This window comes from Bubalus kerabau, chromosome 23 (assembly GCF_029407905.1).
Source record: "Bubalus kerabau isolate K-KA32 ecotype Philippines breed swamp buffalo chromosome 23, PCC_UOA_SB_1v2, whole genome shotgun sequence".
NCBI lineage: Eukaryota > Metazoa > Chordata > Mammalia > Artiodactyla > Bovidae > Bubalus > Bubalus kerabau.
This window is the reverse complement of record NC_073646.1, coordinates 14259080-14285761: the sequence shown is the minus strand read 5'-3', so window position 1 is coordinate 14285761 and position 26682 is coordinate 14259080.

The window sequence follows — 26682 nt, the reverse complement described above, 5'->3', positions numbered from 1 at the left end:
AGTGTTATTTGTTGTCGTTCGGTTGCTAAGTCATGTCTGACTCTTTGCAACCCCATGACCTGCAGCATGCCAGGCTTCCCTATCCTTTGCCATCTCCCAGAGTTTGCTCAAACTCATGTCCTTTGAGTCACTGATGCCATCCAACCATCTCATCCACTGTCGCCCCCTTCTCCTCCTGCCTTCAGTCTTTCCCAGCATCAGGGAAAAGACTGATGCAAAGAGCATCTTTGCATCAGGTGGCCATAGTATTGGAGCTTCAGCTTCAGCATCGGTCCTTCCAATGATTTCCTTTATCAGGATTGATTTCTTTTAGGATTGACTGGTTTGGTCTCCTTGCAGTCCAAGGGGCTCTCAAGAGTCTTCTCCAACACCACAGTTCAAAAGCATCTCGTCTTCAGCATTCAGCCTTCTTTAAGGTCCAACTCTCACATCCGTACATGACTAATGGAAAAACCATAGATTTGACTGTGCGGACCTTTGTCTTACTACATTAAAAAAAAAAAAAAACTCATCCCAAACCAGACTATGGCTGGCTGCTCCCTGGCCTCAGCATGTGTAAGCCAGAGCCTTAGTGTAAAGACCCAGAAAGTGATCCTGTCGCACCTGTTGTACTTCTCCTGGAGGTCAGAGGAAGGGCAGACTCTTCGCTGAGAAAAAAGGAAAAGGAGAAAGTGCCCAGAGGACTGAGACTTTTGTAAATCAAATACTCCCTAATTTACCTTTGAGGGGAAGATACATTTCCCTACAGTGATTTGCCTAATGCTACCTGTGCTTGATGCCTCCGGGGTCAACAGATTCTCAAAAGCTCTTTTGCAACCATCCTGAGTTCTGGTAAGTCCCCAGCACTCCCAGATGTGTAACCAGTGTCTCTTGACTAAGGCTGGTCTGGGGTGGGTCCTGGTTACCACTTTCTCCCTGACTCTGAACAAGACTCCCTGCCTCTCTGTGCCTAAGCTGTAAATTGAGGAAATCCACAGCACCTCTGCTCAGGGTTGTCCCAAGGCTTCCATGGCACAGTTTGTGAGGTTCCCGGCCCGGGGGCTGGCTAAGGTGGGTGTTTAATGAATGCAAATTGACAACCCAGCCTCATGTTCTAATTATCTTGGGCAGAGAGTTAAGGCAAGTGATGAGAGAGATGCTTAGACATAGAAATGGCAGGATTCGGGAAGTGAATTGAAGGCAGGAGAAGAAGGAGATGACAGAGGGTGAGATGCTTGGATGGCATCACTGACTCGATGGACATGAGTTTGAGCAAGCTCTGGGAGTCGGTGATGGACAGGGAAGCCTGGCACGTTAAGTCCATGGGGTCACAAAGAGTCAGATACAACTGAGTGACTGAACTGAACTAAAGGGAGTGAAATCCTTAAGTCCCCCTTTCTGTGTATTGTGGTCTCGCTGTGGAACTGCCCAGAGCCTCAGTTTCTGCCTCTGTGAAATGGGGATGATGAGTAGGCTCAACTTGTGGAGGACATCAGTAAAACAGTGCCCAGTGCCTTGCAGGCCGTGGGTGCCTGATAACAGGGAACATTTAGTGTTAACCTCTGCTGGATCCCTTCTTCACTGCCTTCTTCTATGTTGACTCATCTGGGTTTCGCCAGCAGCCTCTTGGGGACAGGGTCCAGGTCTTGGTTGGAGCAGGGAGGGTGTGCCATCCCTCGGATCACTCAGGGAGAGAGTCTCATGCTGAGGCTTCACTCACCCAGAGCCTGGACGCCAGCATCTGCTGGAATTTATAAGATCATCTCATCTTCATCATCTCTATTTACACAGCTACCTGCTACCTACAGCCAATAGTCCAGGCTTTCCTCTGTGACAGATGTGTGCTGAGTCCTTTAATAATGTTTTCGGTTTTAAAAAAAATGAGTTGGTTTTGGGATTTCCCTGGCAGTCCAGTGGTTAAGGCTCCGTGCTTCCACTGCAGGGGCACAGGTTCGATCCTTGTTCAGGGAACTAAGATCCCACATGCCATGGGGTGAGGCCATAAAAAAAAAAAGAAGAGTTGATTTCAAGAAAAAATATTAAGCAAAGAAAGAGAACAGGAGGAAAAATCAAACGTGATTCAAGTTGGGGAAGGCCTGAAATAGCATACAGAACAGGCCTGGGTTACAAGGAGCGGATTGGGGCTGGTGAGGTAGGAGCCAGATTTCACAGGAGGAGGGCGTACTTCAAGGACTTCGAAGTGTTTAACATCTCCAGGCCTCAGCTTCCTCATCCGCAAAATGGGGGAGGTGATGATGATGAGAATTCATTGAGGTCAAGCGCCCGAAAGACTTGGCGTGTCTGACACTCAGCTATCATTTTGGGGATGGGGAGGGGAGCTGTGACATGATATTCTAGATTGGGTGCTGGAACAGGAAAAAGGGCATTCGTGGAAAAAAATGGGGGAAATCGAATAAAGTTCAGTGTGTACATAGTTATAGTAACACATGTTAACGGCTTAGTTTGGACCGAAGTACCATAGTCACTCGAGATGTTAGTGTGAGGGGAAGCCACGTGAAGTGTGTGTGGGACCCTGTATTCTATCTTTGTGACTCTTCTGTCAATCCAAAATGTTAGTCACTTAGTCGTGTCCAACTCATTTCGACCCCATGGACTGTAGTCCCTCCAGGCTCCTCTGTCCATGGGATTCTCCAGGCAAGAAAACTGGAGTCGGTTGTCATTCCCTTCCCGAGGGGAGGGCTTCCCTTGTGGCTCAGCTGCTAAAGAATCTGCCCACAATGCAGAAGACCTGGGTTCAATACCTGGGTTTGGAAGATCCCCTGGAGAAGGGAAAGCCTACCCACTCCAGTATTCTGGGCTGGAGAAATCCATGCACTGTATAGTCCATGGGGTTGCAAAGAGTCAGACACGACTGAGCGACTTTCACTTTCTCCAGGGGAACCTTACTGCATTCAATCGAACCTGGATCTCCTGCCTTGAAGGCAGATTTTTTAACCTCTTGAGCCACCAGTCAATCCAAAATGTCTCCTAAATAAAGGTTATTAACAAACATCAAAATGAATGGGGCCAAATGCTATAATCAGAGAAAGAAGATGTGGAGGCCAGCTTGGGAAGTTAGGAAAAGACCTCTCAGAGGAAAGGAAGACTGAGCCACAGAGAAGAGCATGGTGTTCCTCGAGGAAGGGGCCTCTGTCTGCGGGGGAGGATGCAGGGAAGCCAGCCCTTCCCGGCCTCCTGGTCTTTGCATCTGCTCTTCCCTGGCCTGGAGCCGCTCTTACCCTCTTCCCTTAATCTGGCTCAGAGTCAGCATTGCCCCGTCAAGGGTTCTCCTTTGCTTTCCGCGCCCCCCCCCCCCATACTCTCAGCTCCTCTTTACCAGGGTCATCTTCCTCTGCCTTCTGGGGGCAGGTGGGCAGGGGTGGGACCGGTGAAGCACATGAGAAGCTTTGAGAAGTACCACAAGGGGAGGTGGGTCATCGAGGCAGGGACCCAGTGATCAGAGATCACTCAGTGCGTATTGCAGATTAGATTTCTCTAATCTAGTCAAGGACACAGGTCAAGGCCATGACCTGGAGGTCTTAAACCTTAAGCCCCTGGCCCTCTCCTTAAACCTGCTATGGGATGGTTCTTCCTTTGGTCCTGGCAAATGTTGAGCACCGACTGCAAGCAGGTGGCCTGACCGGTCTAGGGATCATGCAGCCAAAAGACTGGGCGAGTCTCTGTGCTCCCAACCTCCAGCAACTCCCAGGGGACCCTCCGCAGAGCCCATATGGTGATTAGAGAATGAGAGGAAGAGGCGGGGCCCCTTCAAGGTCATCTCAAAGAGAACAAGGTGCTGGGAGACAAGGGCAGCAAGCTGAGGGGGGATCGGGGTCCCCTGAGACAGGCAGGTCCCGATTGAGCTCAGCCCCAAAGTACAGAAGCGGGAGCCAGGCTCGGAGAGGAGTGGGGAGCGGATGGTTCCTGGTGGTTGAAGGCGGTTTTACTCAGACGGTAAAGTGTCTGCCTACAATGCGGGAGACCTGGGTTTGATCCCTGGGTCGGGAAGATCCCCTGGAGAAGGAAATGGCAACCCATTCCAGTATTCTTGCCTGGGCAATCCCATAGACGGAGGAGCCTGGTAGGCTATAGTCCATGGGGTTGCAGAGTCAGGCACAACTGAGCGACTTCACTTTCTTTCTTTCTTTCTGGGAAGCCGCTGGGAGGCTGAGCAGGTGAGGGGTCCAGGGTAACTAGGAGAACAGGGCTTCTCTGAAAGTCAGAGCTTCCCTGGTGGCTCAGTCGGGAAAGAATCTGCTGGCCATGCAGGAGACCTGGGTTCGATCCCTGGGTGGGGAAGATCCCCTGGAAGGGGAATGGCCACCCACTCCAGTATTCTGGCCTGGAGAATCCCATGGACAGAGGAGCCTGGCGGGCTACAGTCCATGGGGTCACAGAGTTGGACACGACTGAGTGACACACACTGGGAGTCAGCCCACAGGACTGTGAGGAAGGAACCAGGCCACCCCTCAGATCCTCTGGCCAGACCCCAGCCCTGGGCCTCTGGGACGTAAGGAACAAGCCTCCCACTCCATCCTCTGGGAAGCGCTGGCTTGGGGGACAGTCAGCTGTTCATTCTGGAGCAGGGGCCCAGCCCCACATGGGGAGGACTGGGTCCCTCCGTCTTTCCTCCCTTTCTCCCCCAGCCATTTGTCCCTTCCGTGGACGTCTGGGGGATGTTGGTAGCTGTGGGTGCGGGGCAAGCTCCCTCCCATCTCACCCTGGGTGGACAGAGAGCACCTGGGGTGTCCCTTCAGGGGACCCCACGGAGGCACCTGGGGACTCCCAGAGCAGCCTCCCCTCCGAGGGCCTCAGTGGCCCACAGCCCCAGCTGTTCCTGCCCATCACCCCCGAAATAAACCTCCCAGGGAGGGCACGGCTGAGCCCACAAGGCCAGTGCCAGGGAGGGAGATCAGAGGGCGGCCCAAGTGCCATTCAGGGAGAGGCCCCTGGTCTAGGAACCAGAGCCGGGAGGTCTGGGTCTCCCCTAGGACCCAGCTGATGAGCTAGCTAGAGGTGGCGGCATAAAACCCTTGCCCAAGGCGGTCCCCTTGACCTGGCATGTTCCTGCCACACTGTGGCTCGGGTCACGCTTACTGAGGTATCGGAATACTGAAACATTTCCAGACTCAGCAAGTAGCTGTAGCCTGGAGACCTCCCAGAGCACCCCATTGCCCCAGCCACCCCGGCCCCACCCCCGGAGCTCCTGTGACCAGCACCAAGGGCTTACTGCTCAGCGTGGCGGAGGCCACAGGACAAGGGCAGTCACACGTTCTGATTGGCGTCTGTGTGGTCAAGGTCAGACACTTCCAGTCCATCACCGCCCTGCCTACCTCTCTGCTCCTTCGGCGGCTCATTTTTTCGTCTTCCTGGTGAGGCCCTGGGTTTATTTTCAGTTCAGTCGCTCAGTCGTGTCCGATTCTTTGCGACCCCATGAACCTCAGCACGCCAGGCCTCCCTGTCCATCACCAACTCCTGGAGTTCACCCAAACCCATGTCCATCGAGTCGGTGATGCCATCCAACCATCTCATCCTCTGTCGTTCCCTTTTCCTCCTGCCCTCAAGCATCAGGCTCTTTTCCAATGAGTCAGCTCTTCGCATCAGGTGGCCAAAGTACTGGAGTTTCAGCTTCAACATCAGTCCTTCCAATGAACACCCAGGACTGATCTCCTTTAGGATGGACTGGTTGGATCTCCTTGCTGCCTAAGGGACTCTCAAGAGTCTTCTCCAACACCACAGTTCAAAAACATCAATTCTTCAGTGCTCAGCTTTCTTCACAGTCCAACTCTCACATCCATACATGATCACTGGAAAAACCATAACCTTGACTAGATGGACCTTTGTTGGCAAAGTAATGTCTCTGCTTTTGAATATGCCATCTAGGTTGGTCATAACTTTCCTTCCAAGGAGTAAGCAGCTTTTAATTTCATGGCTGCAGTCACCATATGTAGTGATTTTGGAGCCCAGAAAAATAAAGTCTGACACTGTTTCCACTGTTTCCCCATCTATTTCCCATGAAGTGATGGGACCGGATGCCATGATCTTCGTTTTCTGAATGTTGAGCTTTAAGCCAACTTTTTCACTCTCCTCTTTCACTTTCATCAAGAGGCTCTTTAGTTCTTCTTCACTTTCTGCCATAAGGGTGGTGTCATCTGCATACCTAAGGTTATTGATATTTCTCCCGGCAATCTTGATTCCAGCTTGTGCTTCCTCCAGCCCAGCATTTCTCATGATGTACTCTGCATATAAGTAAAATAAGCAGGGTGACAATATACAGCCTTGACGTACTCCTTTTCCTATTTGGAACCAGTCTGTTGTTCCATGTCCAGTTCTAACTGTTGCTTCCTGACCTGCATACAGGTTTCTCAAGAAGCATGTCAGGTGGTCTGGTATTCCCATCTCTTTCAGAATTTTCCAGTTTATTGTGATCCACACAGTCAAAGGCTTTGGCATAGTCAATACAGCAGAAATAGATGTTTTTCTGGAACTCTCTTGCTTTTTCCATGATCCAGTGGATGTTGGCAATTTGATCTCTGGTTCCTCTGCCTTTTCTAAAACCAGCTTGAACATCTGGAAGTTCACGGTTCACATATTGCTGAAGCCTGGCTTGGAGAATTTTGAGCATTACTTTATTAGCGTGTGAGATGAGTGCAGTTGTGGGGTAGTTTGAGCATTCTTTGGCATTGCCTTTCTTTGGGATTGGAATGAAAACTGACCTTTTCCAGTCCTGTGGCCACTGCTGAGTTTTCCAAATCTTCTGGCATTTTGAGTGCAGCACTTTCACAGCATCATCTTTCAGGATTTGAAATAGCTCCACTGGAATTCCATCACCTCCACTAGCTTTGTTCGTAGCTTTCTTCCTAAGGCCCACTTGACTTCACATTCCAGGATGTCTGGCTCTAGGTGAGTGATCACAGGTTTATTTTGCTCACCTGCAACCCAGATGTTTTGCTTTACTATTATTTATTTATCTGACTGTGCCGGGTCTTAGTTGCAGCACACGGAATCTTTGTAGTTGTGGTATGTGGGATCTTGATCCCTGACCAGGGATTGAGCCAGGGCCCCCTGCTTTGGGAGCATGGAGTCTTAGCCACTGGACCACCAGGGACGTACCCAGCACGTGTGTTTTGAACGAATGCTTGCATGACAGTGCGGGCATTAAATACCTCTTCTGCCTCAGGCTTTGCCTCCTGCTGACTCTCCAGGAAGACTTAACCCCCTTTCTAAAGAGCTTCTCCCTCATTTCCCTACAGGAATGTATGCCTACTATTGTAGCAATTCTCATTTGCTAGTTGCTGCTGCTGCTGCTGCTAAGTCGCTTCAGTCGTGTCCGACTCTGTGCGACCCCATAGACGGCAGCCCACCAGGCTCCCCCGTCCCTGGGATTCTCCAGGCAAGAACACTGGAGTGGGTTGCCATTTCCTTCTCCAATGCATGAAAGTGAAAAGTGAAAGTGAAGTCACTCAGTCATGTCTGACTCTTAGCGACCCCATGGACTGCAGCCCACCAGGCTCCTCCGTCCATGGGATTTTCCAGGCAAGGGTACTGGAGTGGGGTGCCATTGCTGCAATTCTCATTTCCTAGTAGTAGCTGCCAAACCTTTGTTCGTCTGTTCATCCATCTGACACATCATTTCTGTGGCCCTACTACGTGCCAGCTGCTGCTCTAGGCGCCGATGGTCCCCCAGGGAGGAAAGCGGTCCAGAAGCCAGGATGCAGTGTTTAGAGAGACGGTAGAGATGGAGTTACTGTGATGTTCAGTTATCGGTGATGGTGAGGATCAGGAATTGGCCCCCGTGCAGGTGGCTGGGATGGGGAGAAGGATGGCGTGCTGGAGCCGAGAAGATCAAGGACCCCAGAGGATGGTCAGCAAGGATGCTGGTGGAGCGGGGGCAGGGAGAGGGGTGGGCAGGTGTGCTTGGCACCAGCTGCATCCCACCACCTTAGCTGAATGCTCACGGCCAAGCTGGGCGGGCTGGACATGCTACCACGGCCCCTGTCTTACATGTGTGGGGACCGGGGCAGTGGCGTCCTTGGGGTCACAGCTCAGTGTCTCATTTGTAAATGAGGACTGAGGTCCCCTCCCTGCCTGTGTGCTGTGGCACCTCACGGCGCTACAGGGGCTCAGTCTGCACCGCACCTTTGGGATCCTCGGGTCGTAGAACTCTTATCCGGAGGGTTCTCTGACCACGGGGCTCCCCAGGGCAGGCAGGCTCTCTGCTGTCTCCTAATCTCATTAGTGTTGCCACTGGAGCCACCGCCTGTCCCCTGGAGCACTGACAAAGGATGAGGGTGACATTTGTCTTCATCTCTGCTGGCTTGGAGACAGCCTCCAGCCTCATGTCGGGAAGTGAGGCTCCATGAAAATCCAGAACTGGGGTCACCTCCAGGGCCCACCTGTGCTCCTGGTTCTTCCTCCTTCCCCAGGTCTTTCTCCCTTTTTACAAGCATTATTTATTTGGCTGTCTGCATTCTTTAGTTGTGGCATGCGGGCTCTCTCGTCGTAGCACGCAGGCTTAGTTGTCCCACATCATGTGGGATATTAGTTCCCCAAGCAGGGATTGAACCTGCATCCCCTGCGTCCCCTGCATTGCAAGGCAGATTCTTAACCACTGGACCGCCAGGGAAGTCCCTTCCTCAGGTCTTTCTTAAGCTCTGAAAGTAGAATGTAGAGCTTTCTTTTCCCTGCTGCTGGGTCAAACCATGTCCCTATTGTGGGTCTGAGTGGATGTCTGCCCTGCTAAGGCCATCGGGAACCTAGGGGCTTCTGGAGACAGCAGAATAAAATTGAGGCCGCCCACGATCAGTCACTCAACACACATTCAGCAGCACATTTTTATTGAAGAAAACAGAACTGTACCCATTGACCTCACTCTAGAGAACCCCTACCATAGAAACGAGGACGTGGATGTTAGGGGGGTCAGGGCAGCATGAATGGCTGAGTGAAGCACTGGAAACATCCTAAATAGCATCAGTGGAGGGGAGTGGGCAATGCCGTGCAATACACTGAGGTCTGTCACCAATGCGGAATACTGTTGAATTCCCCGTTTGTTGTTCAGTCATGTCTGACTCTTTACCACCCCATGGACTGCAGCATACCGGGCTCCCCTGTCCTTCACTATCTCCTGGAGTTTGCTCAGATTTCCTGTCCACTGAGTCGGTGAGACTATTTAATCATCTCATTCTCTGCTGCCCCTTTCTCCTCCTGCCCTCAATCTTTCCCAGCATCAGGGTCTTTTCCAATGAACCAAGTCTTCACATCAGGTGGCTAAAGTAATGGAGCTTCAGCTTCAGCATCAGTCCTTCCCATGAATATTCAGGACTGATTTCCTTTAGAATTGACTGTTTTGATCTCCTTGCTGTCTGAGAAACATTAGGAAGCCACTAAAAAGAGGGAGATGGATTTCTATGGCACTGGCCTGGGGAAATATGGATGGAATGAACTCATAGCTGCACAAATGAGAGCAATAAGTCACACACAGGCAAACGGATGACTCTGCAAAGAGAACGGTTTGGAAGGAATTATAACCACTGTTACCTCCTCCAGGGACACACAGGGTGTGTGCAAAGGGGCTGGCCTTGTGCAACTGGAGTAAAGGCAGAGAAGGAGATCTGTTGTTTTCTTTGCTCACTTCTGCTGTTTGGCTTGTTTCAAGGAATGTATATTGCCCCTCTAGCTTGGAAGGAAAATCGAAAACAACATATCCTTAGAAAGGTACCAAGCTAGGGGCTCTGCTAACGACGGGAGTGACCACGTTTATCCGGTGGGTTCTGTGTGTCTGGTGCTGCACCGGCATTCCAAGGCCTTAATGAACACAGCGCGGTGTGTACACTTACCACCTTGATCTTTCAGATGGGGAAACTGAGGACCAGGGAGGTTGAGTGACTTGCCCATGGGGGCACAGCTGGCAAGTGTCGGAGGTGGTGCCTGGGGACAGAGAGGGATCTTACATCACATTATCCATGTCCCATGTTTGAAGGGCCACAGCGAGTTAGAAGGAAAGTACAGAGTTGCCTGTTTAGGGGTTGAGTGGGAACCCCTGTATCTGTCGCAGAACGTGGTTCTGGACATGCAGGGTATGAAGGAGGCTGGGAACCATGCCCACTGGCTCACCCTCAGGTGGGACAGAGATAGAACCTAATTATGTCAAGAGTGAATGGAAATCTCCAGCCATAGGTAGAAACCACGTGGGGAAATAAGGTATGTTGTCACTACTCTAAGCATAACAACCAGCCCTCGACGAGTGACTGGGCTTCCCTGGTGGCTCAGATGGGAAAGAATCTGCCTGCAATGCAGTAGACCCAAGTTCGATCCCTGGGTAGGGAAGATCCCCTGGAGAAGGGAATGGCCACCCACTCCAGGATTCTTGCCTGGAGACTCCTGTGGACAGAGAAGCCAGGTGGGCTATTGCCCATGGGGTCACAAAGAGTCGGACACAACTGAGCAACTAACACACACACACTCTGAACAGTGACAACCAGCCCTTGACCAGTGACTGGAGGGAGATGGTGTGTAAATACCCCAGTTCCCTCGCCTCTCTGCTGGGTCTGTTCTGCGGTGTATGTTCACCATCGTCTCCCCAGGCTCTTCAGTGGAAATGAGCCCTGGCTGCCCACGGAAGTAGCGTGCTTTGTGACACGTCACCACTGGTTTTCTTTCCTGTCTCCCCTCCTTCTCCCCACTCAGGCTACCTCAGATCTCCCACCAGATTACTTCTACCACCTAAAATTGTTGTTGTATTTTTGGCTGCATTGGGTCTTCATTGCTGCATGCAGGCTTTTCTCTAGTTGTGGTGAGCGGAGGCTTCTCTCTGGTTACAGTGCACCGGCTTCTCGTTGCAGTAACTTCTCTTCTTGTGGCTCACGGGCTTCAGTGGTTGCAGTTCATGGGTTTAGTTGCTCTGCAGCATGTAGGATCTTAGTTCCCAGACCAGGGATCAAACCCGTGTCCCCTGCACTGGCAGGTGGATTCTTAACCACAGGGCCACCCGGGAAGTCCCACATCTACCATTCTGATCCTTGTCTCAGCATTTGCTTCTGGGGCAGCTCAAGCTGATATCAGATACTTCTTTTCCTACATGATCCAATCTCTAAGTCCTATCGAGTTTTTTTTTCTGCAACATGTCTCAAATCCCTTCCTCAATTCCACAGCCACTGCCCCAAGCAACAGATCTTCCTGGACAGCAGCGGCAGCATCTTTGTTAAGGTCCTTCCTTCCATGACCTCCCTTCAATCCATCATCCACACACAGTAGAGGTAACTATTGAAATCTAAATAAAATCATGTTCCTCTTCTGCTCAAAACTTCCCATGGCTCTCCCGAAACACCTGGAAAAAATTTCCAGTTGTTTCTCATAACTTCTGCTTTATTTTTATTTTTCAAAAAGTCTTCATTGAATTTGTTATAATACTGCTTCTGGGTTTTTATTTTTATTTTTATGTTTTGGTTTTCTGGCCATGAGGCGTGTGGGAGTTTAGCTCCCTGACCAGGGATTGAACCTGCGCCCCCTGCATTGGAAGGTTAAGTCTTAACCACTGGAACACCAGGGAAGCCCCATAACTCCTGCTTTAGACTAAGGGTTTGCATCCCCTGAAAATTCATATGTTGAAACCACATCTTCCATCTGATGGTATTTGGATGTGAGTCTTTGGGGAGGTGATTAGGCCATGAGGGTGGAGCCCTCATTGATGGATTCGTGCTTTTATATAAGTGACACCACAGCGTTCTCTCCCTTTCTAGCATCTGAGGACACGGCAAGAACATGGCCCTCTATGAACCAGAAGCAGGTCCTTAGCACACACCGAATTGGCCAGTCGTGACCTTAGGACACGACTGAGTGACTAACACAGTTCTTGACCTTGGAATTCCCAGCCTCCAGAGCTGCTGGAAATAAATTGAGTTGTGTATAAGCCACACAGTCTGTGGTATTTTGGTTCTAGCAGCCCAAAGGGACTAAGACAGCTTCCAAGAGCACATGTTCTGGCCTGGCCCACACTTCCTTCTTTGTCTGCATCCACCCTTCTCCTTACCTGCCCTGCTCCCCTTTGCTAGAAATTCCAGTTCTCCATCTTTCCTCAGGACCTTCGCTCATGCAGTTGCTTCAGTTTGGATTATTTTTCTTGAAACTCTTTGCTTGTCTCTCTACATTTCTGGTGGACTCAGCTTGACCATCACCTTCTTGGAGAAATCTTTCCTGACCACCTGATCTAAACTTAGTTCATTCCATCATTTTCTCTCCTCAGGGCCCCTTAGTTTCTTTCACAACATTTTTTACAACTTGTCGTGGCTCGGTTACTGGTTTGCTCCTGTCTGTCTTCTTCTCTAAATTTCGAGCTTCCTGGGATCAGAGACTGCAGCTTGCTTCCACAGACACAACACCTAGCTTAGTGATTGTCCCCTGGCAGGCGTGCAGCAGTTGGTCTCTGTGTAAGTGAAACACATTTGTCAAGGTCCCAAGAACACCTTCCTTCACATGGATGACCCAGAAGGGTCTTTGTAGGATTCTGTACCTGAGCTGCCCACACTCAGGGGCTGTATCCTCCTGAGCTGTGTGGCCATAGTCCCTGCCTCTGAGAGGCCCAGATTCTGGAAATGGCAGACCCAGGTTTGAATCTCAGCTTGGCCTCTTACAACATGTCTCAGTGAGCCTTGGCTGCATGACAAACACGCCCCAGAACATAATGGCTTAGAACAACAATGTATTACTTTTCATGATCCTGTGATTGGCTTGGTGATTCCTCTGTTGGTTTTGATTGGGTTCCCTTGGCTGGAGGATTAGCCAGACAGGAAGGTCCAGATGTCCTCCCTTAGATGTGTGGCAGCTGGTGCTGGCTGTTGGCTGGGTGGCCTCGGTTGGCCTCTCATATTCCAGTGTGCAAAACCTGCTTCCTTTTGTGGAGGCTTCAGGTCAGCATTCTGAGTCAACAAAGACAGCAGCTGCCAGGCTTCTTGAGGCCTGGGCTCAGGACTCAAACAACATTACTTCTGGCACATTCTAGTAGTCAAAGCAAGTTATGAGAGGAGTGCAGAATAGAATCTGCCTCTTGGTGGAAAGAGCAGCAGGGAATTTCTGGCCATATTTGATCTTCCATGAGAAGTGAAAAGTTACTCAGTCATGTTCAACTCTTTGCAATCCCATGGACTGTAGTCCACCAGGCTCCTCTGTTTATGGGATTTTCCAGGCAAGAACACTGGAATGGGTTGCCATTTCCTTCCCCAGAGGACCTTTCTGACCCAGGGATCAAACCTGCGGCTCCTGCAGTGCAGGCAGATTCTTTACCATCAGTAGGCTATAAAGTCTTAGGCAAGTGACCTAACCTCCCTGTACCCCATTTCCCCATTCTGTGAACCGGGTCTGTTGGGGTCTATTTTATAGACTTGTTTGTGAGAATTAAACATGACGTATGCAAAGTGTTTAGCACACAGCCTGTCTCATTGAAAGTGTCCATTGAATGGGAACTGTTATTATAGTAATTATAATGGGAATTTAGCAAATGTTGGGTGAATGGATAGATAGGTGAATGAACAGGTGGATAGATGGATAGGTAGGTGCGTAGATGGATGGATGAACAGACAAATGGCTTTGGCATTCAAATAGTATATAGTCCTGATGACAGTATGTACTCATCTGGTGGTGAGAAACCATCTCATTTTATGGAGTTCGGAATAAACAGCAGCTCTTTGCTGCTGAGTTCAAACACTCTGATTTCTAGAGAGACCTGCCATGTTGCTCAGTTTACTTTTTGGTCATCTGTATTTGGCAAATGGGGAAGGTCAGGCGATTCTCCGGCAGGTTTGTGCACCCTCTCTCTCTCACACACACATACCCCCACATCCCTGGCCTTGGTTAAATGTAGCCAAACATTAACAATTGTGACAAACACAGCCAAGCTTCCCACTGGAACGCTGAGCAACAAACCACATGTGGTCGCAGCCCGAGGGGGGTTGTTGACATCTGTTGCCCCAGGCGCTGGCCGGTGTGTGTGAGGCTGGGGCAGGCTGCAGTGAGGAGCTCCCTGACTAGCTGTTAGAGCAGAGCCCACAATCTTTGAGGGCTTCAGGGATGGGGCACATCCCCCTGGAGCCAGAACCTCTCCAGGGCTGCCAAGGGCAAAGGTGGAGGTAATTTTCCTGGAAGAGATGGTTTTTAAGAACACTTTGCCTCTGGGATTGCCCAGGTGAATTGCAAAGGGGACATTTTTTTCCTACCCCAGCCTGACACCAGGTGTGGGAGAGGGGGAAGGAGGACCTGCTGGGGAGGTGCATGACCTTCCATGGGGTCCATGGAAAACCACCACAAACCTGGAGGCATAAGACAACAGAAATTTACCAGCTCACCATTCTGAAGGCGAGAAGTCTGAAGTCAAGATGTCAGCAGAGCCATGCTCCCTCCAAGGGCTCTAGGAAAGAATCCGCCCTTGCTTCTTCCAGCAGATTTCCTATAACCCTTGTCATTCATTCCTGGCTTGTAGCTACATCGCCGCAGTCACTGCCTCCATTGTCACATGGCCTTCTTCCTGTGTGCCTTCTCTTCTTTCTTTTTTTAGACTTTTTTTTAATGTGGATCATTTTTAAAGTCTATATGGAATTTGTTAAACATTGTTTCTGTTTTATATTTTGTTATTTGGGCCGCCAGCCATGTGGGATCTTTGCTTCCCGACCAGGGATGGAACCCATAACTCCTGCATCAGAAGGTGCAGTCTTAACCACAGAACCACCGGGGACGTTCTCTTCTCTCCTTATAAGGATGTCAGTCATTGGATTTAAGGTCCACTCTAATCTAGTATGACCTCATCTTATCTTGATGACATCTGCAAAGACCTGGCTTCCAAGCAAGGTCACATTCCGAAGTTCTGAGTGGACATGAATGTGGGGGGACATCATTCAGTCCATACAGGAGGGAAGCCAGAGGCAGACTTATCGAGATGGGGGAGGCTCAGGGTGCAGAGAGCAAGGGTTCCACACTAAACCAGAAGGCTGCGAGCACAGCAGAACTGCCTTTTTTAAGACTTGGGCAAGTCTGGCCCCGTGACTTGCAGGGGCCCGTCCCAGTCCTTCTCCAGCCAGGCTCCTCCACACAAGGTAGGGAGCCATGGAGCCAGAGGGATATGCCCACATGGACCCCCAACTCTGCATTTCTGTGCCACATCCTGGGTGTCCGGGACTCTCAAACTCCCTGCCCCAGCAGCGCTGAGCCAGTTCCAAAGCCTGCCCAGGTGTCTCCCCGAGATCTGCCCTGCTGACCTCCAGTGTGTGCACCCCTAAACCCAAGAGGGGCTTGGGACAGGCCTTGGACTTTTAACCTGAGGTGTGATCACAGGTCCCTCAAGGCAGAGTGGAGAGTGGGGAGAGAAGGTGGTGGTTTGTGGAACTCCAAGGAATTTGGGAGAGGTCTGAGTTCAGCCTTGGCCTTCTGGGTTGCAGACTGAGATATGAGATGAAAGCGTCTAGGAGCCTCTGGACTCAGACTCAAAGAATTGCCTTTGGTCCATTATTTTCTGTATTATGTCACCCGTGTGTATGTTTAAATTTTTGTTGGTCTTCCTTACCAGCATATATGTTTCATGAGAACAGGGATCTTTTCCTTCTCCTCTGTAAAGTGAAATGAAGAATAATCACTGTTTGGGGAATTCCCTGGTGGCCCAGTGGTTAGGTCTCTACACTTCCACTGCAGGGGGCACGGGTTCAATCCCTGGTCAGGGAACTAAGATCCCGCATGCTGCACAGTGTGGCAATAAATAAAGAGAAGAAAACAAATTTCCAAAAAAATTTTTTAAATAATTCACTGTTTCATAGAGTTGCTGGAGGAGCAAGCCAGAGTGCAGGGTTGGGCTCTCAGTGAGTACACTGTGAGGTTTGCTCAGGCTGCTATTTTTCGTCTCTGGACGCCCAGCACAGTGGACAGGGCCTGGGAGGTGCTTGCAAATCTTTTTGAAATAAACAGAGCGGCTAAGAATGCAGGCAACTGTGTCCTTCCCAGATCTGGCCTTGCTGACTTTTTGCCTGAAAGTCAGGTAGGACCAAGGGGTTGTATGACTCTCAAAACCTCCCCAGAGACAAATGTGCCATCAGATCAATAAACACAGACTCTCCCGGCAAGGCTTTATGACCAGATTGGCATTCTGAGCCAATTCCTCTGAATGCCAAGGGGAGCCGTATTTGGAGGAGGGGGCAGGAATGTGTATGAGTGTGTGTATAGGAGAACCGGGGCTTCCCTGGAGGTTCCAACAGTAAAGAATCTGCCTGCAATGCAGGAGACCTGGGTTCGATTCCTGGGTCAGGAAGATCCCCTGGAGAAAGAAATGGGTACCTACCTGCTCCAGTGTTCTTGCTGGGGAAATCCCATGGACAGAGGAGCCTGGCGGGGTACAGTCCATGGGATCACAAAGAGTTGGATAGGACTGAGTGACTAACACTTTCACTTTGCATAGGAGAACCAGGTGGGAGGCAATTCTAAAAGGGCAAGATTTTGACAAGTGAGGACAGCTTGGGCAGGGGTGGAGAGTTGGACAGAGGAAGGAGTAAATTGGTTGCTTCCAGGCTTGTGGAGCAGCAGTGAACAAGACTTGGTGAGGCTGGGAGGGGCCAAGGAGAACACCTGGCTTCCAGTTAACCCCACCAGACTGAAGGAGGTGCTACTCCTGAGATGGGGGCCCTGGAAGAAAATCAGGCTTGGAGGGAGGTTCTCAAATTCAGCTTTGGACAAGTTGAATTTGATGAGCCACCAAGATGTCCACTGGACCAGGTTTGAGTCCCTGAGCACATACTGGCAGGATCATCTGCACCAGGCTCCCTCAGCCCTCTGGGCCTTGGCTTTCTTGTCTGCAAAATGGAATACCTCACAGGTGATTGTGAGGACCCTATGTGGGAAGATATGAAAATTGCCCACCCCAGAGTCAAGCATCACAAGGAGAAAACATGTGTCAGTGTTATTCACACTCTGTCAGTTAAAAGCAACAGACACACAAGTCAAACTGGCTTGAACACACTAAATAATAATTTCAGTTCAGTTGCTCAGTCGTGTCTGACTGTTTGCGACCCTGTGGACTGAAGCACGCCAGGCTCCCCTGTCCATCACCTACTCCCGGAGCCTGCTCAAACTCATGTTCATCGTGTCAGTGATGCCATCCAACCATCTCATCCTCTGTCGTCCCTTTCTTCTCCTGCTTTCAATCTTTCCCAGCATCAGAGTCTTTTCCAATGAGTCAGTTCTTCACAGCAGGTGGCCAAAGTATTGGAGCTTCTGTTCCTTTAACTAGAATCCAGGAAATAGATCTGAGATCTACAGCTGAATGCAGAACTCAGCATTATCTCAGGGGCTCCTTATCTCCCTCAGGCACTTTCCACCTGTGTTCACAGTGGTCACTAGGTCAGCAAATCCAGTGGCAAGAGGGAGGCTCTTCCTATAGTTTTGGCAAAAAAAAAAAAAAAAACCCAAAACACATAAGAATGATTCTGATTGGCTCAGCTTGGCCATGTGCCCATCCCAGAGCCAATCACTGTGGCCAGGCTTGGGTCACATGATTTCCTCTCTGTCATGCTTCCCCTGTTAGTGCAAGATTTGAAATAGTGCAGGGAAAACCAGTAGACGTCCATCACGTTCTGTGTCCAGTGGGAGTTTGGGGATGGAAGGAGATATATATGTAAGTTTCTAGCACAATAGGCAAGACATGGAGGCAACTTAAATGTCCATGGACAGATGAATGGATAAAGAAAATGTGGTATATGCGATGGAATATTATTCAGCCTTGAAAAGAAGGTAATTCTGTCCTATGTGAACACACAGATGAACCTGGAATGCATGACACAAAGTGAAACGAGCCAGATACAGGACAAATACTATGTGATACCACTTACATGGAATCTAAAAGAGTCAAACCAGAGAACTGGAGAGTGGAATGGGGATTGCCAGGGGTGGGAGGCGGGGGGACAGGAAGATGTTGGTCAAGGGGTCCAAAGCTTCAGGTCTGCAAGATGCCTGAGTTCCGGAGATCTGATGTAGAGCATGGCACTGACAATTAACAACACTGATGGGTACACTTAAAATTTGCTAAGAGGGTAAAAGAACATAAAGAGGGCAGGAGGAAATTTTTGGAGGTGATGGATATATTTATGGCATAGACTGACTGGTGATACTTTCATGAGTATATATTTATTTGGTGGGGGGGAGGCTTCCCCAGTGGCTCAGTGGTAAAGAAGCCACTTGCAATTTAGGAGCTGCAGGAAATGTGGGTTCAATCCCCGGGGCAGGAAGATCCCCTGGAAGAGGGCATGGCAACCCACTCCAGTATTCTTGCCTGGAGAATCCCATGGACAGAAGAGCTGGGTGGGCTACAGTCTATGGGGTCACAAAGAGTTGGACATGACTGAAGTGACTTAGCACACATAGTTGATTAACACTGTTGTGTTAATTACTGCTGTACAGCAAAGTGGTTCCGTTATAGATATATATTTTTTTAATATTCTTTTCTATTATGGCTCATTATAGGATATTGAATATAGTTCCCTGTGCTATACAGTAGGACTTTGTTTATCCATTCTATATATAAACGCTTACCTCTGCTAACCCCAACCTCCCACTCCATCTCTCCCCCACACACCCGCCTTGGTAACCACCACTCTGTTCTCTATGTCTCATGGGTGTATGCTGCTGCTGCTGCTGCTAAGTCGCTTCAGTCGTGTCCGACTCTGTGCAACCCCACAGACGGCAGCCCACCAGGCTCCCCCGTCCCTGGGATTCTCCAGGCAAGAACACTGGAGTGGGTTGCCATTTCCTTCTCCAATGCATGAAAGTGAAAACTGAAAGGGAAGTCGCTCAGTCGTGTCTGACTCTTAGTGACCCCATGGACTGTAGCCTACCAGGCTCCTCCGTCCATGGGATTTGCCAGGCAAGAGTACTGGAGTGGGTTGCCATTGCCTTCTCCATGCCATGGGTGTATACTTATCTCCAAACTCAAGTTGTATACATTAAATGTAGACAGCTTTTTGTATGTCAACCATACCTCAATACAGTGGTTCTAAAAAATAAAAGTTTCTGGTGCACAGTAGGAACTTAGTTCACGGTGGCTGCTTGTATCAGTGTTCTGGAGGTGAAACACCAGATCCCAGGTGCCCTTACCATCTACATGTTTTTATCTGGCTGTGTCTGGTCTTTTACTGTGGTGCCCGTGCTCAGTGGCACATGGACTTAGTTGCCCCGCGGCATGTGAGATGTTAGTTCCCTGACCAGAGATCGAACCTGCACCCCCTGCATTGCAAGGCAGATTCTTAACCACTGGACCACCTGGGAAGTCCCCATCGACCTGTTTTAACATCTTTACAAATGAAGCCTCTGCCCCTGAACAACCCTACATGCAGTGGCTTCTACTCTCCCTCAACCCCCTTGAGCCTTTCACCAAGCTTAAGAGATGGCACGAGAGAGGTCAGACAGGCGAGGTCTGAGGCAGCCCCCAGGCCGTGGCAGGACACCACGCTGTCATCTCTGGTCAGCCATGAACAGGCCCTGGGCATTTCTTTCACTGACCCCAAACCTGGCAACCCAGGGACTCTATTCCTCCAGGAACAGGGGGATATTCCAGGACTTCTGGTGTGCCCCCAGTAGCCTGCACACCGAGAGAGAGGCAGACAAGATCAAGAAAACAGGTTTTGCACAGTTAGAGAAAGACTTTGATGGTTCATAACATCAGGGAAAAAATTCCAGTACCCCGGGGCAAGCTGCAATGTGGATGCTCCTTTCAGCAACCTGCCTCTGATTGGAGCCGCCTAGAACCTCCCTGCCAATCAGCATGGGCGCTGGGAAACCTGGAACTTTATAGCTTAGCAACGAGAAATCTGGAGGAACTCTGGAATTAATTTAAGGAAAGGAGAAGGGAGGTGGAGAAACCTAGAAGGAAATTAGTAGCCAAATAATCAGACTTCCTGACTTTATTATTACCTTTGTGGCCAAGGCAAGTCATTTTCAGCATTAATTACAAGCAGAGAGGGAATGGGCCAGCTATCTTGTCTCAAACTCTGCGATGTTTTGTTTTTGTTCTGTTTTTTTTTTTTTTTTTTTTTTTCTCTGCACTGGCGCTGGGGTGGGGATGTGAACAGAGCCAAGAAAGAACAGACAAAACAGGTACAATAATTAAAGAAAAACCACACCCACTCGTCTGCCATAGCTCCCTCAAGGAGCCTTGTCGGCAGTCTCTCTGGAGTCACCTTCTATCATATGACATCGTGGATGTCAGCCTGTCTGAAATGGGAACTGGAGGTCACGGTGGCTATAGAGGGTTTCTGCAACTTCAGATGGAGGCGCAGTCAGAGGTGGTGATAGCCTGGTCGGTCGGTCCATTTGATGACTGTTTACTGAGCATCATTCATGTGTCACCGTTGAATCAGGGGCTGTAAAACAGAAGTGTGCATTACATACCAGTCCCTGCCTCCCGTGGGTGGGGAGTCTGGCTGGGGTGGGGGAGCCTAGATATTAATAATCAGTTTTAATTATATAAGGCATGAAACCCCAATACTTCTGTGGGGACTTGGCGCTGGTTCTCACGTCCTAGAAAACATCCCTTTAGATGCCTCGCTCTGAGACAGAGTGACTGACTCATCCCAGTTGGCTCTGAACTCGCTTGATTTAAGCACCTAAAGTTCCCAGTCCTGGGAAACCCCGAGATGACTGGTCACCCCACCCTGGGACAGGCTGAAATGGGGCAGGAAGCAGCCTCCCTTAGCATGTGGGACTTCCCCAAGCAGCTTGGACACAGGTTAAGCGGCCAGTTTGCTGTGTGGCTTGGAGTAAGTTACTTGGTCTCTCTGGGCCACTGTTTCCTTAACTGCAAAATGGAGTTTGACCTGGTGAGCTTTTCATCTCCTGGAAGTTCTGGTTTCCTGGCCCTGCTGCTGCATCTCAGAACCGAATCAATGCAGAGGGCTGAGCAAAGAAGGCAGGGCCATGTACCCACAGTGCAGCCCCGGGGCAAGTATCTCACTTCCTCCATAAAATAGTTGGAAGAATAGTACTTACTTCGTGGAACTATGAGCACTCAGTTAAGTAAAAGTATTCTATGGGTTTGGCATAGCTGGATACTCTCAAGTTGCAAAGTGTGGATATCCTGGTTAACAAAAAGTAAGATTAAGAAGTATGACATTATGATTAAGAGTTATGGGAATTCCCTGGTGGTCCCAGTGAATTAGGACTTGGTGCTCTCACTGCCTGGGCCCTGGGTTGGATCCCTCATCAGGGAACTAAGATCCCACAAGCTGCAGGGTCAAAAAAAAAAATGAGTTACGGTGTTTCCTAACTAGTGACTGCCAGTTTTCAAAAAAGTTTTTTAAACATGTACTTTATCACAGTACATACTCTTTTTTTTTTTTTTTTTGGCTGCCCTGGGTCTTAGTTGTGGCACTTGGGATTTTCAATGTGGCATGCGAACTTTCAGTTGCAGTATGTGGGATCTAGTTCCCTGACCAGGGATTGAACCCAGCCCCCTGCATTGGGAGCACAGTGTCAACCACTGGACCACCAGGGAAGTCCCTTGTTGTTGTTCAGTTGCTAAGTCATATCTGACTCTTTGTGACCCCATGAACCGCAGCATGCCAGGCCTCCCTGTCCTTCACCATCTCCCACAGTTTGCTCAAACCCATGTCCATTGAGTTGATGATGTCTCCAGCCATCTCGTCCTCTGTCGTCCCCTTCTCCTCCCGCCCTCAATCTTTCCCAGCATCAGGGTCTTTTCCAATGAGTCAGCTCTTTATATCAGGTGGTCCAAGTGTTGGAGCTTCAGCATCTGTCCTGCCAATGAATATTCAGGACTGATTTCCTTTAGAATTTACTGGTTTCATCTCTTTGCAGTCCAAGGGACTCTCAAGAGTCCTCTCCACCACCACAGTTCGAAAGCATCAATTCTTCGGTGCTCAGCCTTCTTCATGGTCCAACCCTCACATCCATACGTGACTACTGGAAAAGCCATAGATTTGACTATACAGACCTCTGTCCACAAAGTGATGTCTCTGCTTATTATCACACTGTTTATGTTGGTCATAGCTCTATCACAGTACATACTCCTGACTGCCTTTCACCTTCAGGTGTCTAGTTCCGTGAGGTGGAGACCAGGTCCTTTTTGCCACTGTCTCCCCATAATAAAGATTTGTTGAGTTCACTAAGGTTGTATCAAGCTCATTTTACTGGTGAGAGAACTGAGGCTCAGGGAGGTGAAAAGTCCTGCCATTAAGTGGAGAAGAACTGAGCCTGGAACTGATTCAGGGTCTTGTTCTCTCCATTTATTGGCCTCTGCTTCCTCAGGGGGCACATAGGGAAGGAAGCCTATCGCATTGGAAGGAAGCCTATTCACTCAGGAAGCCTGAGTGATGGCAAAGGAGTGCAGGAGGCAGATCTGGTGGAGGGAGTAGGGCTGTGGAGATCTGCCTAGGAATTCTCCAAAGGGAGCAGCTATGATGGGCCGAGCATAACACCAGCAGCCCGGCTTGATCCTCATGTGGACAGGAGCCTTTTGGATGCTGCTTTCTCACCTCGCTGGTTGCCATGGCAACACAAGAGGGTGTGCACACATGCATGCACTGAGCTGTATCGCAAACCTGCCACCCAGGCTTGCCTCAGAGATGCCAGCAATGGGTAGGCAGGTCAAACAAATAACACAAGTGCACACAGGTACATGGTACCATAAACCCTAGCTGTGCATCACCTAGCTTCAATAATCACCAAGTCTCAGCCAACCTTGTTCCATCTGTAACCCCCCTTCCCCTCCTTCCTCATCCTAGATACTTATAAGCAAATTCCAGATATCTTCTGCAAATATTTTAATGACTCCAAAAATAAGGATTTTTTTTTTATTGCCGTCATCCCTACTAAAACAAACAACGCTTTAATAATCAGAAAATATCCACTGTTCACAATTTTCTGGTTGTCTCATTAACTATCTTCTTTACAGCTGGCTAAAATCTAGATTCATACAAAATGGTTCATACATTGTGATTGGTTCACACGCCTCTTACCTCTTTCTTGATCTGCACCCAAAGATTCTCCTCCCCTCTCTTTTTCTTCTCTTGCAATTTATTTGTTGAGAAAACTGAGTTGGTTGTTCTATAGAGTGTCCCAGTCTGGGTTTTGCTTATTGGAAAATCCCATGGACGGAGGAGCCTGGTAGGCTGCAGTCCACAGGGTCGCTGGGAGTCGGACACGACTGAGCGACTTCACTTTCACTTTTCACTTTCATGCATTGGAGAAGGAAATGGCAACCCACTCCAGTGTTCTTGCCTGAAGAATCCCAGGGATGGGGGAGCCTGGTGGGCTGCCGTCTGTGGGGTCGCACAGAGTCGGACACGACTGAAGCGACTTAGCAGCAGCAGCAGCTGGCATTATATCGACATAATATAATACCTGTTCCTCTCTGCTCTATATTTCTTATAAATCAGTAGTTAGATCTAGAAGTCCACTTAAACTCATGTTTGTTTTGTGTGTGTGTGTGTGTATGACTGCTTCCTAGTGGATGCTTCCTATTTCTATTTGAAGACACACAATTTGTGGTTGTCCCCCTTCATGATGTTAGCAACCATTGATGACCGCTGTCTAGATCCATTAGAGGTTGAAAATGGTGGCCTACTAATTCTATTCTTCTTTGTTAGCTGGAATATGTCTATAAAGAGACCTCTCCTAATCAGCCATTTGGTTCCTGTAAAGTATGGCTCATACCAGAAAGGATACATGCTTGACTCTTTCCTCATTATTTGACAGTTTTCAAACTAAGAAGCTGCTCCCAGGGAGTTCTCGGGTGGCCTAGTGGTTGGGATTCCAGGCTTTTGCTGCCATGACCTGGGTTCAATCCCTGGTCTGGGAACTGAGATTAAAAAAAAAAAAGTCGGTCCCAACATCCTCCAAAGATGACAGATGAGTTTATGTTTTCCTGTTTTTCTAAGTATCATTGTGAACTTACAGGTTTGGACATACATAACCCATTTTCTTCCACTGCAGTTATTATACTTACCGATGCTCAAAATGTCCCATCTTTGGCCAGTGGGAATCTCTTCACATTGTCTTCCTGACTCCTTTCTGACAAGTCCCCTTAAGTCTGTGAGTTTCTGAGCCACCTGGATGCCAAGCTGTTCAGGCTCATCCTCCACATTTCCTGCCTCAGACCTGGAGTCTGCCCTCTCTCTACACAGCACTTCTAGTTAGAAGTGGGGTTTAGAGACCACAGTGTGGGTGCTGCGAGTGCTCGCTGTTCCTGAATTGCCCATTACGTCAAACCTTTTCAGTGGACAGGGATAGGAAACACACGCTTTATTTTGTAAGGCAAAATGTAATACCAATCTATTATTTTGTAATACCAATACTTCCCATTTGGACTGGGGACTCCAGGTTTTTCACTTCATCTCTATGATCTTACATCCACATCTCTTTTCTTGCATGACTGTGCGACAGAGCCTGTTTCTAAAAGCAGAGCTCCCCACTGGATCTCCCATCAAGCAGGAAGCATGTGAGAAAGCACTTAAGTCTTCCCCTCAGAAATGAGCCTGTCTCTGATGAGGAGGTTTAGAAGCGGCTCTGAGAGAAGCCCAAGTTGTGGTCCGCAAGGGATCACATTCTCACAGCAAATGAGCCAGCACCTTTCACGATCTTGTGTGTGGAGCCTCACATCTGATTGCTCTTAATCCACAAAGCACATTTGAGTCACATGAGGAATTATAAAAACCCCTCTCAATCACAAGTCAGAATCTCTGGGGCTGGGACCCTAACACTTTTTTAAAAAGCAGTCCAGGTAATTTTATTTATGTGGCTGTGCTGGGTCTTAGTTGTGGCATGTGGGATCTAGTTCCTTGACCAGGAGTCGAACCCAGTGCCCCCCTGCCCCGCTCCCCGAATCGAGAGGGCAGATCCATGCTTTCCTGGACTACCAGGGAAGTTCCAGTCCAGGTAATTTTTTTTTTAATGTTCAATTCACCAAAATTTTAGAAAGTCAGTATAGTTATGTTAACAGATAATAAAACATTGATAAAGGAAATAATTCAGTCTTGCAGCTATTTTGCCTATCTGGAATATAGTCATTAAAATGGCCAGATAGGATATTACATAAGAGTCCAGGTGATTTTAATGTGCAGCCAGGGTTTAGAATCACTGCTCTAGTCCTTCCTTCTCAGCCAAAGGAAGAGAAGGAAACAAGGGCTATGGTAGATGCTGCCTTCAAAGCCCATTAGCTTGAGGTTGAAACCTAGCACTGCCTGTCTCTACCTAGGAAACCTCTGGAATGGCGCTGAGCAATGGAACTTTCTGCAGTAATCGAAATGATCTATATCTGCACCATCCAATGTGGTGGCCACTAGCCCTGTATAGTTATTAGTGCAACCTAAGCAGTGAAATTTTAGATTAAAACATTTTAAACTAATTTACACAGAAATAGCCACAAGTGACCAGTAGCTATCATCTTGGACACCACCACTCTGGGAAATCACTTAACATCTAGGAGCCTCATCTTTATAAAACAGGGACAAATACGAATGACTTCCTTGGGCTGTGGTCGAGACTAGAGATAATGTATATTAAGTGCCTGGTATACACAAGACATTCAGTAAAATGCTGCTTATTGTCCTTATTAACATCAGCCTGTCGCTCCTTAAAGAAAGGAAAACTTGCCCGGAAAACGAGTGCTCAAATGTACCCGACCACAGAGACTAAAAATTCTGAGCTGTTCCAGAGAAACTCTCAGAAAATATTTCTTAATTATAGAAGTTCAATTACAGCGAGAGGTTATCAGTTGCAAGGGCTGTATTTCATTACCGATCTAGCCACAGCTCAATAAATTAAGCAATCACTCAAAATAACATGTTGCTTTAATCCCCTCTTGGAATAAATTCAAGTTGCTTGGTTTTATATTAGCACAGCTCTTGAAAGGCAACTCACATTGGCCTCATTTCTGTTTCTTCAATTCATCAGCCCCTCTCTGGATAAATCTTTGCATCTCCTGACTAGCAGGACAGAGGAGTCCCAGCCGAGCAGACCTCCTTTTATTAAAACTGGAGTGTTTTCCATCATTTGGCCTTTACATGTTCCACGTTTCGTTTGCTGAAATTACTGGCAGGTTTATCTGCAACAAAGACAGAAAGAGAGCAAGAGGCAGCAGCCCAGTTCTGAAACACCCCTCTGAGAAGCCCAGCTCGGACGTGCGAAGCAGACGGTGGTGGCTTTTCCACCCTCATCTTCTCCCTGGTGGTTTCTCATCTCACAGTAGAATTTCGTTTCCCCTAGAAACTTGGCACCAGAGGTGTCAGCCCGGGAACATATTTGTTTGTGTAAATTAAAAGGAGAATATGTTTTGACCATATTTAAGTTCTAGCTGTGCTAAAGAAATAAATACTGAGTTGCACAATGCGTCTCACTGCATGGTTCTGGCTCACCTCCCCAGACTCTGTCTTTGTTTATAAAACCTAAACGAGAGCTCTGAGCAGCTCAGTGCCTCAGACAGCTACAGGGAAAACCTCACAGGCTATGTCCACCCCACCAGGCCCACATGGAAAGTCCGCTTACCTGAGTTTGAGATCTGACACGCTGCTGTCTTGACAGGATGGGCGAGGGTGTTGGCAACAGACACCCCCACCTGTGCATTGTTGATGGGCGTGTGAATTTCACCACCTTGGTGAATGGCACTGGGCAATAGCTGTAGAAATTTAAAATGTACACATTGACCTGGAAATCCCACGTCTAGGAGTG